Genomic DNA, 17,259 nt, shown 5'->3' on the forward strand with positions numbered 1-17,259 from the left:
GCTAAACATCCAAATTATAAACAAATCAATTATTTTTGTAGTCGGTACCAGACCTGTTCGTCGCCTTGCTATTGCCTGTTTGCCCCACCCAACCATACACAGGCTGGTACCGACTCCAAAAATAATTGATTTGTTTATAATTTGGATGTTTAGCTTATTGCAATACGATAAGAAATCTGAATTGAAAGGTTTATTATTTTTGGCTTTTTAGTTTCTCCGTGTTTTGTAACGCGCTTATTTTTGAAGGCGGTTTTATTTTTTGTTAAAAAGTTTATTTATTTGTTGATTTTTAGTGGTTCCTAGTGATATTATATGTATCAGTCCGAATACATGTACAGTAGTGAAAGAATTATTCTTTAACTCCTAACCATTGAGGAGTTGACCTTCCATCATCAGCTCAGCCACATAAAATTATTACCATCAGACGTAAATACTGGTGTACCTTTGAAAAATAGACTAAAAACATTACATGTGCCTATAACATTTGAAGAGTTCCCTCGATTTCTCCAGGATCCCATCATCAGACCCTGACTTGGTGCCAATGGGACCATCTCGGGGTTATACCGGTTCGATCAAAAAAAAAATTTTGAAAATCGGTCCACGATTCTCGGAGATATCGAATAACATACATACAAAAAAAAAATAAAAAAAAATAAAAAAAAAACATTCAGTCGAATTGAGAACCTCCTCCTTTTTTGAAGTCGGTTAAAAAAACTTGTATCTTCTTCTGTCAATGAAAATAAAAATGTAATATGTAAGTATGTATGCAATGCATATAGACTTACTGCGTTTTAACTTTGAGTAGCAGTGTGAGATACGAGATTTTTTCAAAGTAGTGACTATATGTTTTTTTTTTTTCAAAATGTACCTATTACGTATATGTGTAAACGTGATATCATGATATTAAAATGAAGAAATATGTCATTTGTTCTTATAAAACATAAATACACGCAAAAATATTTGGGGAAAATATGATTTTGGCCACTTCCAGGCTGCGAAACAGCGCCATCTAGTTTTAAGACTAAAATGCCCATATACATTTCAGGGGTACGCTTTTTTGTATGGTATTTGTCAGTCCCGGATTAAATCGTCGCTGATATATAGTTACTTTTATAGGACAAATCAGGTATATTTGAATTTGAGCTTTATTAAGGTCATGTCATACCATAAGCAAACTAACCTAGTTTCTATGTGAACACGAATTATGTTATTTGGCAGTAACCTAACATAGCGTAATGGTGATGTATGATCATTATAAAGTCATTTATGGCGGATATCAGAGAAACCATTTTGTAACAATCGTTTATGGTGAATTTATAGTTTAGTTTATACAGAGTGGGAATCAATAGGGCTTAAAATGTAAATAGGAATACATATTTCGATATTCAACATAGTTAAAAATATGTGGAAATACATTTTTAGGTTTCGTAAAACTAGTGCCTATGCCAATTCTTGGGATTAGTTGTCACAGCGGACCCCAGGCACCTATGAGCCTCTGCAAATGCCGGTATAACGCAAGGAGGATGATGAAACTTAATAGGTTTTACATATTACAAATTCAATTTAAAAATATCGTATCAAAGATTCGGCATGCAGTTTCAGTACATATCGTCACTACTTTTAAAAAAAACTTGTATCTTCGTCTGTCAATGAAAAGAAAATTGTAGTAAGTATGTATGGAATGCATATAGACTTACTGCGTTTTAACTTTTTTTTTTTTTTTTAAACTGGCCAGTGATTGACTTTAGTCGAATAACTTTGAGGAACAGCGTGAGATACGAGATTTTTTTAAAGTAGTGACGATATATAGGTATGTCATGTATTATTATTATTATTTACCTGTGGTAGGTGGCGACCACACACCACACCTTATACTATGTATAGGTATATTACTTATAACTAATTACACTGTACCGCAAATTTTATCTGCATTTTTCCGGTAATATCTTACCTGTAACAAAAAACAATATTTATTATTAAAAAAAACATATTATCGTTCTATTCTATCACACTAAAGATTTAAAATATGGTTTTATGAAACTGTGTAGATACGTATCATTCAAATCCAGCTTGGTACGATGTTATGTTTTGTTTTTAAATTTGCCTTAGTGTGGACACACCAACCGACACGTCCACACTCATTCCCCAGCAGCAATTTCTTGCAAAAAAAACTAAATGGTGATTAAATTAGCCCTCTACAGATCTAGCCGGCGCCTAAGGCCTATTACACATTCTCGTTACTAACGATGTAAAGATGTAATTACCCTCACGCACGTATGGTGTAGACCATGCTTGTTATTTCCATTAAAGCTGGTGAGACTAGTTATAGTTATCTTAAAGTGCGTAGAGTTAATATTATATTATAATAAACAACGAAAATAAATAGGTATTTATTACACAATAAGTGCGTTTTCACATTATCCGATCCGATATCGGATGTCGGACCGATATGCCATGCATTACAGGCCCCATCTTGGATTTTTTCCATTGAAATCCTTCCGACATCCGATATTGGATCGGAAATTGTGCAAACGGACTAAAACAGATTTTTATATCACATGTAAATATCAAACGTTGGTACTGTCAAATAAAATTACATTGTAGCAAGGATTATTTATATATAGGATATAGGCACAATCTCCATACTAAAAATCGTACCTCGAATGTTTAGCGCCACCTATTAAATACTATCATAACTACACTGATGATGCCTACAAAATTTGTTTTTTTCAAAATGATATTAAAATAAAGAAGCATGTCATTTTTTCTTATAAAAAAAAAACACGCAAAAATATTTAGAGAAAAAACGCAAAAATTTTGGCCACTTCCAGGCTGCGAAACAGAGCCATCTAGTTTTAAGCCTAAAAGGCCCATACATTTCAGGGGTACGCTTTTTTGTATGGGATTTGTCTGTCCTATGTAGTTAATGACCGGTGCAATATATAAAATCATTAAAAATTGGTGAGCTTTAAAGGGTGAGAGTGAGACTGGTGAGAGTTCAATGTGAACAAATTGAAATATTTGGCAAAACTGCATTACAATTACAATTAAACAAAACCTCGCTTTCTCTGTAATTCGGAAAATGGTTAGGTAAAAAAATCTCGCACTGTATGAAATGACGTTGACTTATTAAGTAAATACCTATTTATATTAACCAGGTTACTCACGTATGAAAAGTCGAAGAAGGTCGTCAGATTACAAAGTAATATCACATAAACACAACCATTTAAATCTAGAGCACAGTTCAAACAGAGCCCTAACTATTAGAACTAGTCATTTAGCGTTCAAACCGATCTCGCTTATTGTCAGTAACAACAGGCTCTTTACTGTAATTTGAGAGTAATGTTCTATTACAGGCTACGTAGCCAAATGCATATCCGCTTATTTATCGTTGTCGTAGCTAGAATTGTCCCACGATAAGTTTATTAGCTCTGCCTCTGAAAGGGTTAAGTAAAAGTCATAATTTCATCAAAGTTTGACGTTTAAAATAACTGGCGAGGCTGTAAAAATCGTTGCAAACTTATCGAGGATTACCTATAACTTGCCTATAACTATCTCTTCTTTCGTATTGGCATGACAGAATGCGTTTCGATCGAACGTCTAGCGTCAACGATGTCATTGCAGCTAGACCGGAGGCTGAGTAAATTACCAAATAATAGACGAATCTTTGTTAACACGAATTTTATTACAGTTAAAGTTTAAACTGAGTAATAAAGATACATTTGATTGGTCATAATGTGTAGAAGTTTAGTGAAACGTCCCAATGTGTTGGTTAACATAAAGTCGAGATTTCATCTCGAGTAACCGATCAAAACTGCGGCAAGCGACAAGGGGGAAGTTTTGCTGGAAAATTACACATATATTATCACCAACATAATGTATCTTTAAATATTCAGTTTAAACTAATATAATAAAATCTATTACATATCAATCTCTTAAACCATTTAGAATATTTTAATACTTGTTGCAAAACGTTGAGAACCTTTCAAACTTAGCCCCTTTAACTGATCACCCAGTCATTTAGCGTTCTAACCGATCTCGGTTATCGCCAGTAACAACAGGCTGTTACTGTAATTCGGCCTATTACTGCATGTTGCAGTACTTGCAGTGCAGTGTTAGCCTGTCACTTGGGCGTTTCGGGGAAATAATGGAGGAGGTTAAGTAAGCTCGTCAAATGGGGTGAATAGGGATGATGAGAAAATATACCATTCAATTGTTATGATACACTTTGTGTAAGTAGAGTGACTAAATGTCCGGTAAATCACAGTTTAAGCCTCGTCTCTATTCACCCCGGCATCCCTATTCACCCCACACTTAACACTAAAATGTTTCTTTACGATAGAATTGGTTCATTGTAAAATGTGGAAACGAAGTTTCAAATAAACACGATGTGGATTTTTACTCAAAAAGTACATATTATCTGTCTAATATCCGTGTTCGATTCGAATGGCTTGCGTGTTCAAAATCCATACTAAATCATAAATGGGAAAGCGTGTGTGTCTGTTTGTTTGTCCGTCTTTCACGGCAAAACGTAGAGACGAATTGCGTTTTTAAAGTGGAAATAGTTGAAAAGATGTAGAATGACATAGGCTACTTTTAGTGTTTCTAACCCCCCACTTCCCTAAAGTCCTCCCTAAAGTTTGTACGGACCATTCCGCAATTTTGAAATTCAACGCGAGCGAAGCCGCGGGTAAAAGCTAGTACGTAATAATAACCGCCATTACCCATTCCAAGTTGTCAGCCCGCGGCTGATCGACAAATGAGGATCTATGGATCTATAGATCTCTAGTGATCGTAAACAATGTGGTTATTTGCATGTTGGTATGGCGATGTGTATGAGGTTAATTTTATGTTGATTGGTGGCTTTGTTCTAAAGGTCGTGATAATGTTTGTGTTGTTTAGCTCAGTTATCAATTTTAAGTACCTCGTCATAGGTACTTATGGTTCATAACAAATGACTATACCTACTGTATCTATCACGCCGTCACGCGTCCTTTAAAACGGTTTACAATTTTTAATTTAGTGACGAGAATTATATTTTAATACTGTGAAATTAAAATGTTTAGTTTCTCCTAAATCTAATAAACAAAAAAAATACGTTATAGGTAATTTTACTTTTATTTTTAGCCAATAAAAAAAGCTGTTTTAATACAGTAGACTAGTAGAGCAGAAACAGAATAAGTAATTAATAGTTTAAAAACGAGATCATTAAGAGCCCACGCAGCCATGCACCAATCACTTAACTCAGGGTTAACTTGCTGTCAACTGTCAAATTCCATATAAAATGGTGGGTTAACCCTCCATTTTCGTTGGTGCAAGTGGTCCTAATTAATTTTTATTTTTGTCCGTGTAAAATTCTAAGCAATTTAAAGTACATACTTAGTACGTCAAAATGTCTTCCTATTTAGCCATCCAATACCCAATTGAAACCCGTATAGCCTCTAATAAGATCCGTGATATGACATCATAAAACAACGCGGCCACATCAAAGACCGCTTGCGCATATTTAAAACGCATTACGACACGATTGAGGCTAGTTTAAAAACGATAATTTAGTACCGGCCTTACCCACACCTAATTCACCAAAAAAATACTTTTTTAAGCTCTTTCTAGTATAACTTAAGCTTGAAATACGTGAGCAATATATGAGCAAAAAGATCGAAGCTTCTGGTTTGCCTATGGCCATGCGCAACACGTTCTAAAGAACTACCACGAATTGTATTGAAAAATAAAAGCAATCGATTTCGTAGTAAATTTTATTGCTCGGCGTACATTTCCCTTTTCCTTGGGCATAACTTACAACGTTATTGAAGGAACTCGGCAATGGAAAGGTACTTGGTACATCCAATCGATGTTTTGATAATAACGTGTTTCACTAGTTTTTTATAATAATTGGCAGTTAGCTTAACATCTCAATAGGTAGAAAGTGAAGCATTCGCGTTTCCAGTATAATAATTTAATTATAGTTATTATGGAGAATGTAACATTAATAACTTTCTGGACGAAATTGCAGATTTTAGTGTTGATCAATATTATGTTTTGATAAAGACGTTGTCAACTTCCTGGCAGTTTTTCTCCGAAAATGTCATCCTAGAAAAGCTACAGGTAATTTTGAAAATTAATAATAATGATGATTCTGAAACAAATCAGTGCACATCAAAAATTGCTAGGTATATTTATGAGGTACCACAATAAACATAGCCGGAGAGCTACGTTATTCTTTCCATAGTGTTACCGTCACAGAAAACGACAGACATTGTATATCTACAATAATAACTAGCCATTTCTGATGGGCACCAATTTGTTTCAAATTTGATATAAGTAGGTATATACAATATTAATAAACTATTCTAAATCGTCAAAACATAATGGTCAGGCTAAGTTCTTTAATAGGTAAATCTCTTACAAGTCAGTCCGTTTGAGGATCAAAAATGTGACTTTCCAACTCAGAATGGTCCATTCCTTCAACTTCTAGAAGATCCTTTCCCTCTGAAATTTTGGTATTATGGTCTTTATTGCACATAAAATATGGATTCTTTAGGTATTTAACGCCACATCGCCACAAATACCATCTTCGTATAAATCCGCCAATGCCATTAAATTTGATACCTGCTAAATGTGAAATTGCTACCTTAGCTGGTTCTGTACCATTTCGTTCATTTTGAAATTGGCAACGGGGCAATAAAATAATTGCAAATATTTATAGCAACCTAATCGTATATATGTTTGATTTAATTTTCTTGTGTTATCTCGTTTTAAATAAAAGCTTTTGCTGCTCTTATATACAGGGTGAAAGACAAAAGGACCGTTCAAACTTTGCATAGTGACTTTTGAGGTCATAATGAACAACTTCTGTTATGGGACATCAAAATTGCCTGTTCCATAGAAATTAGAGGCATCATGACATTCATGTATGAAACAACCAATTTTTTGCGATTTCAGCATAGGTCCCATAACCTTTGGAGTGTCGGCCGACTCCCGGCCGATTAGGTACGACAACCAAATTTGAAATTTGATTATTTAGAATAAAATCAAAATTTCAATAACTCAAAAATCAGTCTGACACTCGAGGAGATAATAAAAGTTGTTTATTATGACCTCAGAAGTCACTGGGCCATTTTTTTACAATGTTGTCCACCCCACTTTTTTTTGGATTTGAAATTTTTTATTTAGTTTCCACTCAGAATCGCGAGCTCTTTCAATCCTAATAGGAGAAAAAGTGTCCCAGGGTTTCCATTTTTTCATACATTTTGTATGGTGGAATGGAAGGTTTGAAAAAGGTATGGAAATCTTGGGACATTTTTTTTTTCCTATAAGGATCGACAGACCTCGCGATTCTAAATATGAATCGCGTAAAAAATACCCATGTTACAAAAAAGTGGGGTGGACAACTTTGAAGAAAAATGGCCCCACTATGCAAAGTTTGAACGGTCCTTTTTATTTCACCGTATATTTGATGGCGACTGAATTGTAAAATCGAAAGTGGGATTGGGCTTAATCGAGCTTTAATAGCCGCGGCGACAACAAAGGCTTGCCGGAACCACGATCTTCACACTTACGAATGACCATAGATCAGCTTTATCTTGGTGAAACAGGGGCTATGTTTGGGTTGCCTTACATTGCTGCCTTGACTAAGTATCATGGGTGCTTAACATTGACTGGAAGTCGACCTTAAATCGATGAAACAGGGCTTATGTTTGGATCGTCTATGTGTGGATGCTTTGACTTAGAATCACGAGTAACTGACTATAATTTGTCTCTTTGTCCATGGAATAAGGTTTAGAATGCATCATCTTATACAATTACTGTATTTTTGACGATCAATGGGTGCGGTTAAATGATCACTATGAAGAACGACAGTTCCAAAAAGTTGTATGAATGGACAAACGCGGTAACGATAGTACAGTAATTACTAGCTTTGGGTATTTCCCATTAGTTAAGCATTCATTCATACTTCATACCCATACAAAGACATCAGGACTAAGGTTTTCCGTCAGGTACTTAGTTGAGCTCATATTTAGTTTTTTTTTCACTGTCCCCAGTACTATGTGATTTTGTTTTAAAACCGTCACATGGCTACTGCTACTTACATATCTTCATCCCCATACCCTGTCTTGGGATGTGTTTATCCATAATAAATAAATGGGAAACAATCGGTCTACCTTGTAGCACTTCGCGTTCTTCTCAAGCTGTTTTGTTGATTTTATTAGGTATTTGGTAATGTTTATTGTTCTGTAATTACAAGAGCATGTTTTTTTATGACTTGAAGTAAGCTTTTTAAGTTATTTTCTTAAAGGAAGTTATAGTCAAACGAATAACGACAATCATCATGAAGTGATGTAGTATAGGAAATGAGGTTTAGATATCGCAATACGAGTGTCTGTCTGTACTAATGTCTTCCGTGGGAAACAAATAAATATCACGTTGTGTAAGTATGAGACAGTTTTATGTAGATACTTTCATTTTCATGGATATACAATGTAACACTTTACTTAACAATGTATCTTATGAGATGCATGATATTACTCTCTTTTTATATTTTTTTCTAAGATATAAGGAAATTAATTGTAAAATTTTGATAGGTTAGCCAGCTATCCCGATTTTTTGGGATATATTTTCTTAAAATTCAGTTATCCACTTCAACGCAGTACCGACAATAAAATATTTAAATCCTTTTGCACCGACGTTCAGTAAACGAGAATTTCGATAACTATGTAAATTTTATTAGAAGATGTCACAATTCGATATAAGCCTAATATTGTAGTTGTTGATTTTGAGCAGAGCGCTGAAAAACAAAAAGTGAAGTTTACACTATTATAAATCTTTTATTTTGAAAACTCTTGGTAAATAGCCTAAAAACAGAAAATTGTCATGCCTGAAAAGCAACATGGCGCCTATCAATGAATGCGCGCGCGCTCAATGAAACCTCATCTTTCCATTCACACAAAAAAAGCAGGCGGCTTTGTTATTTAGTCTTTAGAGGAAAAGGGACGGCCGCTTGTCCATATAAACTAAGTCATAATTTTCCTCTCTGGACACTATGGAAAATATTTTGATACAAATAAATGCATGTTGACGTTGACCATACTCATGTTCCTACTTTTTTTTAGATACTTACTTGAATAATTAAGGTTTAAAGGGTTACTCTCACTTTAGTTGTCAAAGCGAACCCAAGCTCCCGGGAAAACGCAAGAAGTGTAATGAGGGTAATTTTAAAGCGATGAAGGACTTCTATTTTTTACACGACTGCCCAAAGAAAAAGAGTGTATTGTTTTTATCAAAGGTAGTTAACAAATCTAAATAAATTCTTACGTTAAGGCATAGCTATAGTACATATCGAGGGTTTACTGGTGAAACCCGATAAATCGAGATAATTTGTCCTTGAAATAACAACATTGTGGAAATTGCACATAGTTCGAATTTCAAAAACCAGTTTGCTCAACTTATCGGGTTTCACCAGTAAACCCTCGATATATACATTATACTGCACTTAAATGTTTCCATAATATCAATATTCAGAGGAAATGTGGATTACGTTTCTATGGAGAAGCGATTTTCTCCTTTCCCCTTAATCCACATTTAAATGTAGACGTTGGATATGAGTAATTATATTTCAATCGCACCGACATGGATACAATGATTGTCTGGAATTAGCAGGGGATAATATTAATTACAATAATGTGAATTGTTCAGAGATAAAGACTTATTTTTGATGCAGCTTCTTCTTTTGATCAAGATGATTCAATTACTTGCACCAAGAATGTACCTTCGTAAGATTATTTGAAAAGTAAATAACAAGATTTTATCTACATGTACCTACACGTGATATATTTTAAAATTTACTGAAGTAAATGATGTGTTTGGTATTGTACCTAGTCTTAAAGTTACAGGATAATTTACACCTTACTCATTCAAATTATTACAATTTTATTTTATTTTTATATATTATGTTTCTACTTATTTTTTAAATAATTAATACATTCATTTTTTACAGCGATGTTTTTTTTATTTATCTAAAACACTTATATACTATTTTTTACATCGGAACAGCGAGCGAAAACCGCTAACAGTTTATCTGCCGCTGTTGAATAGGTACATACCTACTCAGTATCAGACATTTCATTTCAAGTAGGTAGGTATGTCAAATTGCTTTAAAAAACTCCTAGGCTTCTATCGATATAGACTAAAAATAGAAATGGCAATGCGTCAAAGCGAAAAGATTCCCTACAATAAATCAGTAGCAGTACAAATTAAATTACCAGCGACCGGCCACCCCGCGCCCGATAAATCTCTCCGCCTTTATTTTGCATAAACAATAAAAATAAAACTAAATTATAACTGGCCCTTTGCGCGGTAGCCGCCTTGTAACCAATAATAAAAATAAATTAAATAAAAACGTGTAAACGGACAAAAACGGTCAAAGATGCCGCGGTCACGTACGGTTATGAGCGGCGGGGGTTAAAATTAAAAAGTGCTAGGAAAGGATTGATTTGATAGTTTTGATCAGGGTGATGATTTGCTAATCGTGGTTTAATATGAAATTATGATTTCGTATTCAAATGGGATCTCACAATTGGGGAGCTTTTCAGTAGTATAATGGAAATGGAACTAATAGAATTGATCGTTTTTTTTTTGTCAAACATGTTTGATTAGTTATTTTTATAATTGCAAAAGTTTTCCTAATAGATACGATTCTTTTTTTAGCGCTAAGTATACTATTTATTAGTTGTTTTGCTTGTGTGTGAATTTAGTTATTTGGTCTTCAATGTGTACTAAATGACGCGTTGATGTCTTTTAACACTTTCACTGCGTATGATCTCACAGACACAGGTTGTATTTCAGAAAATATTTAATAAAAAGACTCAAAAACATTTGTTTAAAATGTATAACTTTCGACTTAAAATAAGCTTTATTTTTATTATTTTTGAAATTAATGCAATGTTACCTACTGTATGTTGTACTTACTATATGTGTGTTGTACTTACTATATATGTACTTCATTGACGGACCAAAGATCATCATGATTGGGCTGTAAGTAGGTCCTTTTGTTGTGGCTATACTTAAAAGTTAAAACAGAGTTGTAAAAGCAAGCAAAAATATTTGCGTCGCAATTTAACTCTCAAAATATTTAAAAACAAGTTTATTATAAAATGCGATTTATCTTTCCATTAAACATAATTATTAACTACAAAACAAAGTAGGTACCTCGCCGCGTCTGTCTATATGATGAAATGTCCGCGATAAACTCAAAACTATACGGGACGGATTGTCATCCGGATTTCACTTATCAGTTTTTTTAAGTTACATTTCCTAAGGTAAGAGTTCGCTAGTAACTAACCATATATTTACCCCCATTAAAACTAAACTAACTAAACATGGTACAAAAGCGATTATTTCGCAGGTATAATTAACGTAGGCATAATTAAAATAAAACGCGCTGCGCGGGCGACGCTAATGCCGTTACCGATTCGTTCGGGAGCGTGAACCAGCGCGTTCGGAGTCTAAAATATGTTTTTAATTTGAATTTTACCACCAGACTTATTCATTGGTAGTACAGTCTATTAAAAAAGTTGGTTACGAGAAAAAGGCGCAAAATGCGACTTGTTCATGGAACGATCAACATTCGCGCCAATTTTTTTTATTAACCTCTTTTTTTTGTTGCGACGGAAATGGCTTAACATATTTATTTATACACTATACGTATCTATTTAACTGCATTGATCGCGCGACCATAATTGCCTGCTTGGGTTACTTAGTTATCAACTTAGTATTTTGCATATACCTAAATATCAGGCGGGGCGTCGATACAACTTGATTCCCTATGGGTTCCCTAAAATTCTCCAGTATCTGTAGAAGTTCATACAAAACAGATCTCGAAAACCCCTCCGGCTTTATCAACGAAAATTTTCACACCACGCCACTGCTAAATATTAATAAGTACCTAAGTTATTGTTCAATGGAACGTATCAATCGTAGAGGGGTAAAATTGCTTTTTCTTCGCCACCGTATGTAATATGTTATTATATTACTATATGTTATTATATATTATGTGCTATTGCACGGCAACTCGATGCAACAGCTTACAGTTCTTAATTAAGAAACACCGTTAAATGCGTTATAACTTCTGAAACCGCAAACGTTCAAAATTAAGCTCAAACATACATAATTACGCGTATTAACATAATTAAAGTAATAGTAAAAACATTACTTTACAATTTCTTGGTTCTTACAGTATTTGCAAATATATTAACACTACGAACACATTAAATAAGAAATAAAATTTATAAATTTCAGGATGGCAGGAACATTTGATAGTCCAGAAATTGCAAGCAATATTTTAAACGTCGAAACTTCAAATTTAAATAACTGTAAGGATATGAAAATGAGTGCCAACTTAGTTTGGTCAACTCTATCTCATTTATTGTTTAAGAAATAGAATCGCTGTAAAATATTTTGTATATGTTTACTAGAGTATTAATATACGTATATTGACACATATACACACTGCTCTTTTTAAGTGTACTGTCCAGTATGGAGAAATTGGAAATTATAGAAGATACAGGGAAACTGTCTAATAATATTTATTATTATTTTAATAGGATTTAGTGCAGGAGTTATTTTTAACGTCAATACTTCAATCACTTCAATGTATAATTAAAATTATGAATAAGAATTTAGAATAAAAATTTATTTATGTCGAATTATGACGAATCGCCGTAAATATATTTTGTATACATATGTTTACTAGAGTATACAATATACATTCATCTATCTAACTTATCTAAGCAGCTAGCTCTATACATTTAATTATAAATTCGCTCTATCTAAACGCTAACGATTATACAAGCACTTTAAACGTAAACCAGCTCAATCTGCCTAATCTCCCGTATTTCCTTAATTTTGACACCAACATAATTCGCCCAATTGACTCCGTTAAGCCTAGCACGATTAATATTTTAATCCAGATTAAAGCTAACTCGATTAGGTGCGAGAGAGACGCACGAGGCGGCACCTCAAAGCGGCGGCATCGGCAAAGGCGGCGCTAATTGGGCTTCACCGCACAAAGAATGCCGCTACGTTTATATTACCTCCACCGCTCGACAACTAAACAACACCTTAAGCACTCACTCTTAAGACACTTTGTCGTACTTCCCTAAATGTATGTTACCTTGGTCGCTCGTCAACTGAACAGCACCTTAAGTCTTCGACTTTAAGATGCTTTGTTGTTCTGCGGTTGCGCATTTGATTAATTTCAGTGTGTTAGACAATTAGTACTCATTGTCGGGATTGATAAGTTTTGTGATGGTTTTATTGATACTGAGGTGGTCGGAGCGACATTGGTTAACAAGTGGGCTTTGACTGTAAAATACGGTCATTTACCTACATGAAGGGGTTTTTCCTTTATAGACTGTGCTTTTTTCCGAGTTTCAGGTAAAGTTTAATACTTGATCAGAGAGACTCACTTTATGGATAAAAACATAAAATAAATGCCCTATTTTTATAAACGTTAAACCTTCAATATTTTTCTTACTGGAATCTTATTAGGTGCTATACAATGTTTATGTTCCTAAAGTAATATAAATGTAGGTGCATAACGTATATATAATATACATAAGTTAAGGTATGATTTATTGCATCTTTTTATTATTCGTACTTTTGAAATAAATCTAGGTAAGAAAACTATAATTGTAATTATACAATGAGACTCAAGAGTTAATAGTAGTACATTTAAGTGGTGTTCCTAGCATACATGACGTAACAAAGGGTTAAAGGGTTTTTTAAATAGCATAGAACATCAACGTTCCCGAATCAACGCCTTCCCTTTGAAGATACAATCGCTAATCGCTAGAAAGTGTCGATATCCCCCGAACAGGCGTGTAAGTCCTTCAACAAAGGGCCCGCTCTCCATCCTCATTTACTGACCATGAAGTGTTGACACTAAGCCCAGTGTTCTCATATTCCTAAGTTGCATATTCTATCAACCAATATAACTGTAACTTTTTTTCGTAACAAATACTGAGCATTGAGGACATGCAGTTATACTGGATGGCCGAGTTGTGAAACTTATTTGCGTTCGGAATAGCACCTTAAGCCCGATTTCCTACCGATTCGAGCCGGCTTCTCTCATCTAAACCCAACTTAAACATACACTTACATTCTCTCTTATTATGAACCCAAGAAGGTTTCTTTTATTGAAAGTGGAATACGGTTTTAAAATGGTAAGATTTCCCTTTCGGAGCTTTTGATATGATCCGTAGAATGAATGAAGAGTTGTAGATATTGCGGTTGTCTTGAAATATTGACAATGTGGGTGCGAAGCTTATGTCAGGCCGATATCGAATGATTAATACTTGAAAGTCTTGAAAAATCTATGAAGTTGTAGCAGTAGTTTATTCCACTCGATTTCAGAAATCGGATGGATCAAATAGGATCTAGTGTAAAAAAAAACTGCTTTTTGCAACGTCGAAAAACAATGAGACTGTGTATTCCACTCATTCCAAGCCACAGTAACAGAAATTTTAACATTTTTCCAGTTCCAATTGAAAAAAAAAACTAGTGACTCCACAAATTTACATAAAACACCACATTTGAGCGCATTCCCCGTTAAGTGCCGGCCAGCGCCTCTAATTCATAATAAGAGGGTCCGGTATCAAAATACAAGAGCAATAAGAACATCTGAACGATAAGATCTAACACCGCGAGCGCAGTGGAATGGCTCAATCGCAGGGTGACCAGGGGCGGGGCGGGACATTCCTCAGTTTTTATTGAGGAGGAGCTACGCTGCCATGCCGCGACAGTGTTTTGTTTCCCGTCATTAAGTTAGGAAGTAGATAAGCTTAATGATACGTCGCTCGATGGAAATTGTATGGAAATGCGTTTTTGTGTACTGTGTAACGTTTGCGATGCGTCGTTGATTGTTTTGTTGTAGCAGGTAGGGAAGTTCCTGATAAGAAGGTGTACTGTAAATAACATAGCAAAGATCTTTTTCTGCATCTGTTCTTTTACTAACATAACATAACAGATACTTTTTTTTAGATAAAAATACAGATACGTAGATAAAAATTTACTGTATAGAGTTTCAGCGTTAAAATTAAACTTAGAGTGACCCAAGTGAGTAGCGCCGTTTTTAACTATCAATACTATCAATACTATCAAATAAGGGAATCATACAGGATTTTGTTTACAAGAATTATCAAAACCATTGCAGTAAACATTAATGTTACAATACCACTACTCTTTGATCTCGAGCTGATCAATAGTAAAGTGGATTTTTTATATTTATTGCACACTTTACTAAATCAATTTGAAAACGAGGCCATATAGCACTATAAAAGTAATAAAACATGTCCTAGATCTACCAGCGGCATGGGCAGCAGAAGCACGCTTCGCGAATTCGATTATTCGATTATCTATCGATGTTGCGTGCCGAAACTTTAATCGATTGGATCGTTGACTTTTTGTTTCTGCGACTCCCAATATATCTTTGCCCCTACATGGGTACTAACTAAATACGTGAAAGGGTATTTATACTGGTTTAAAATGGCTTGTGCTCGGTAAGTTATAGTAACGAATAGGAAATAATAGCTACTGTTCAAAGTGAAGTGTGAATCGATAGTTTTAATTTGCCCAGTCGATTAATATCACACATAAAAGTCCGTGATTTTTTGTGGCGTTGGTGTGTGGTCGTCTATTTATTTTATTGTGGGAAGATTGTTTTGAATGTAATGTTTTGACACTTGTTAATGGAGATAGAGTTCATTACCTACGAGTTACTGCAATTGTATGTAGGTAAATTAATAGAACACCGTGTTTTTGTGAACTAGATATTATGTCATTATATTATTGTAAATGTTTATGAGTAGTACAGTGGCAATTAATGGAATAAAATAACTATCATCCTATTCATCCTATTATTTCACAATAATTAAGATATTTCTGATCATTCTTTTATTTATGTATTTAGTCTTAGGCAGTGTCAATATAATATTTTTCTCGTCATCTCGTCTTCCTTTCGTTATCCCGGCTTTTTTCATGGCTCATGAGCATGTGGTTTGTTTAGGTAACCCCAAGAATTGGCGTAGCCCTACCTTGCCACTACGCACTAAAGAAAACAAAACCAAACCTTAAATACAACACGCACACTTCGTACCCATCTAATGGCAATCGGCCGCCCCTACTCCTAGCGAGGACCGATTGACCCTCACCTAGCACTAAATTTAAAAAAAAGTAGTAATAGTAGTATTTTAGTATAAAACGGCACCGGGCCACCTCAGAGGTAACGGACAGAGCTTAATTTGAGCAGCACAATTAATGCCCTCGGCCACCGGCGGGCAGGGCAACCGGTTCTGCGCACAAAAATCAAAAATATATCTGCACGATTTGTGACCCTTCAATGCTATGGAATAAGGCTCGTCTTAGTCTACTTAAATTATGACGCGGGAAATATGAATCTTTGGAGATGATAGTCAAATTTTTGGTAGTTTTTGAGGTGTCATGGATATTGAGACATAAATAAACCTGTCTTTTTTTCTAACCTATATCACACCTCGGACACTGGCGATCAAATATATTGATAGAGGTGCATTCCTAGCACACAGTCTTAGCTCGTGTGAGTATAAATGCTTGTATGAGTGAAATATGACAGGTCGACTGTTCGTGTTTTTGACAGGCGGTAACTGTGAGGTAACCGAGAGGGGGTGGGCGGCACTTTCAGCGGGGAGCGGGAGTGGCCATACTGTACGATAGTACTCTTTATTATACTGTGCCTATACATTCATATTCATTTATTCATCCGTAACAATAGATAGACTGTGATAATAGGGTACCTAAATATGCAAAGATATTCGCTGAAAAACGCTGACCCACTCCTTTTTCGGGCTGTCACTTGGGTAGATAAATAAATATAGTAGCATTTTCAGAAAAGTCCCACGATTAATAGCGGAGAAGTTCCTCGTCAAGATTGAATGCGGTTTATGTCGCAAACGTAACGCAACCGCTTGGTTTTCAAACCAACGCCGACGCTGTCTGAGTTGTTTGGAATCATTTTAAACTAGCAAAGCGGTTTTACTACAAATTCTTGTTCCGTCCTAGGAAATATCTATTAATTTATTCTATTATTACGCTACTACAAAATTAATGTGGGTCAAACTTATTGGTGAGTGGGACCGATGGACCTTTGCAGATGATGAGATGGTGGGACGAATTTGAAGCGTTATATGCTAAACGGAGTAAATGGGAGAAAAATTCCAATGACAGGGT

At 34.9% G+C, this 17,259-nt stretch overlaps 1 protein-coding gene across 1 annotated transcript in view; it reads right to left on the reverse strand.

Annotated features, from left to right (window-relative positions):
• The window catches only part of LOC125238320 (transcription factor LBX1-like), a 109,646-nt gene that overhangs the window by 68,592 nt on the left and 23,795 nt on the right, over positions 1 to 17,259 (reverse strand). The window lies entirely within an intron of this gene.

This window comes from Leguminivora glycinivorella, chromosome 23, assembly GCF_023078275.1.
Source record: "Leguminivora glycinivorella isolate SPB_JAAS2020 chromosome 23, LegGlyc_1.1, whole genome shotgun sequence".
NCBI classification, from domain to species: domain Eukaryota; kingdom Metazoa; phylum Arthropoda; class Insecta; order Lepidoptera; family Tortricidae; genus Leguminivora; species Leguminivora glycinivorella.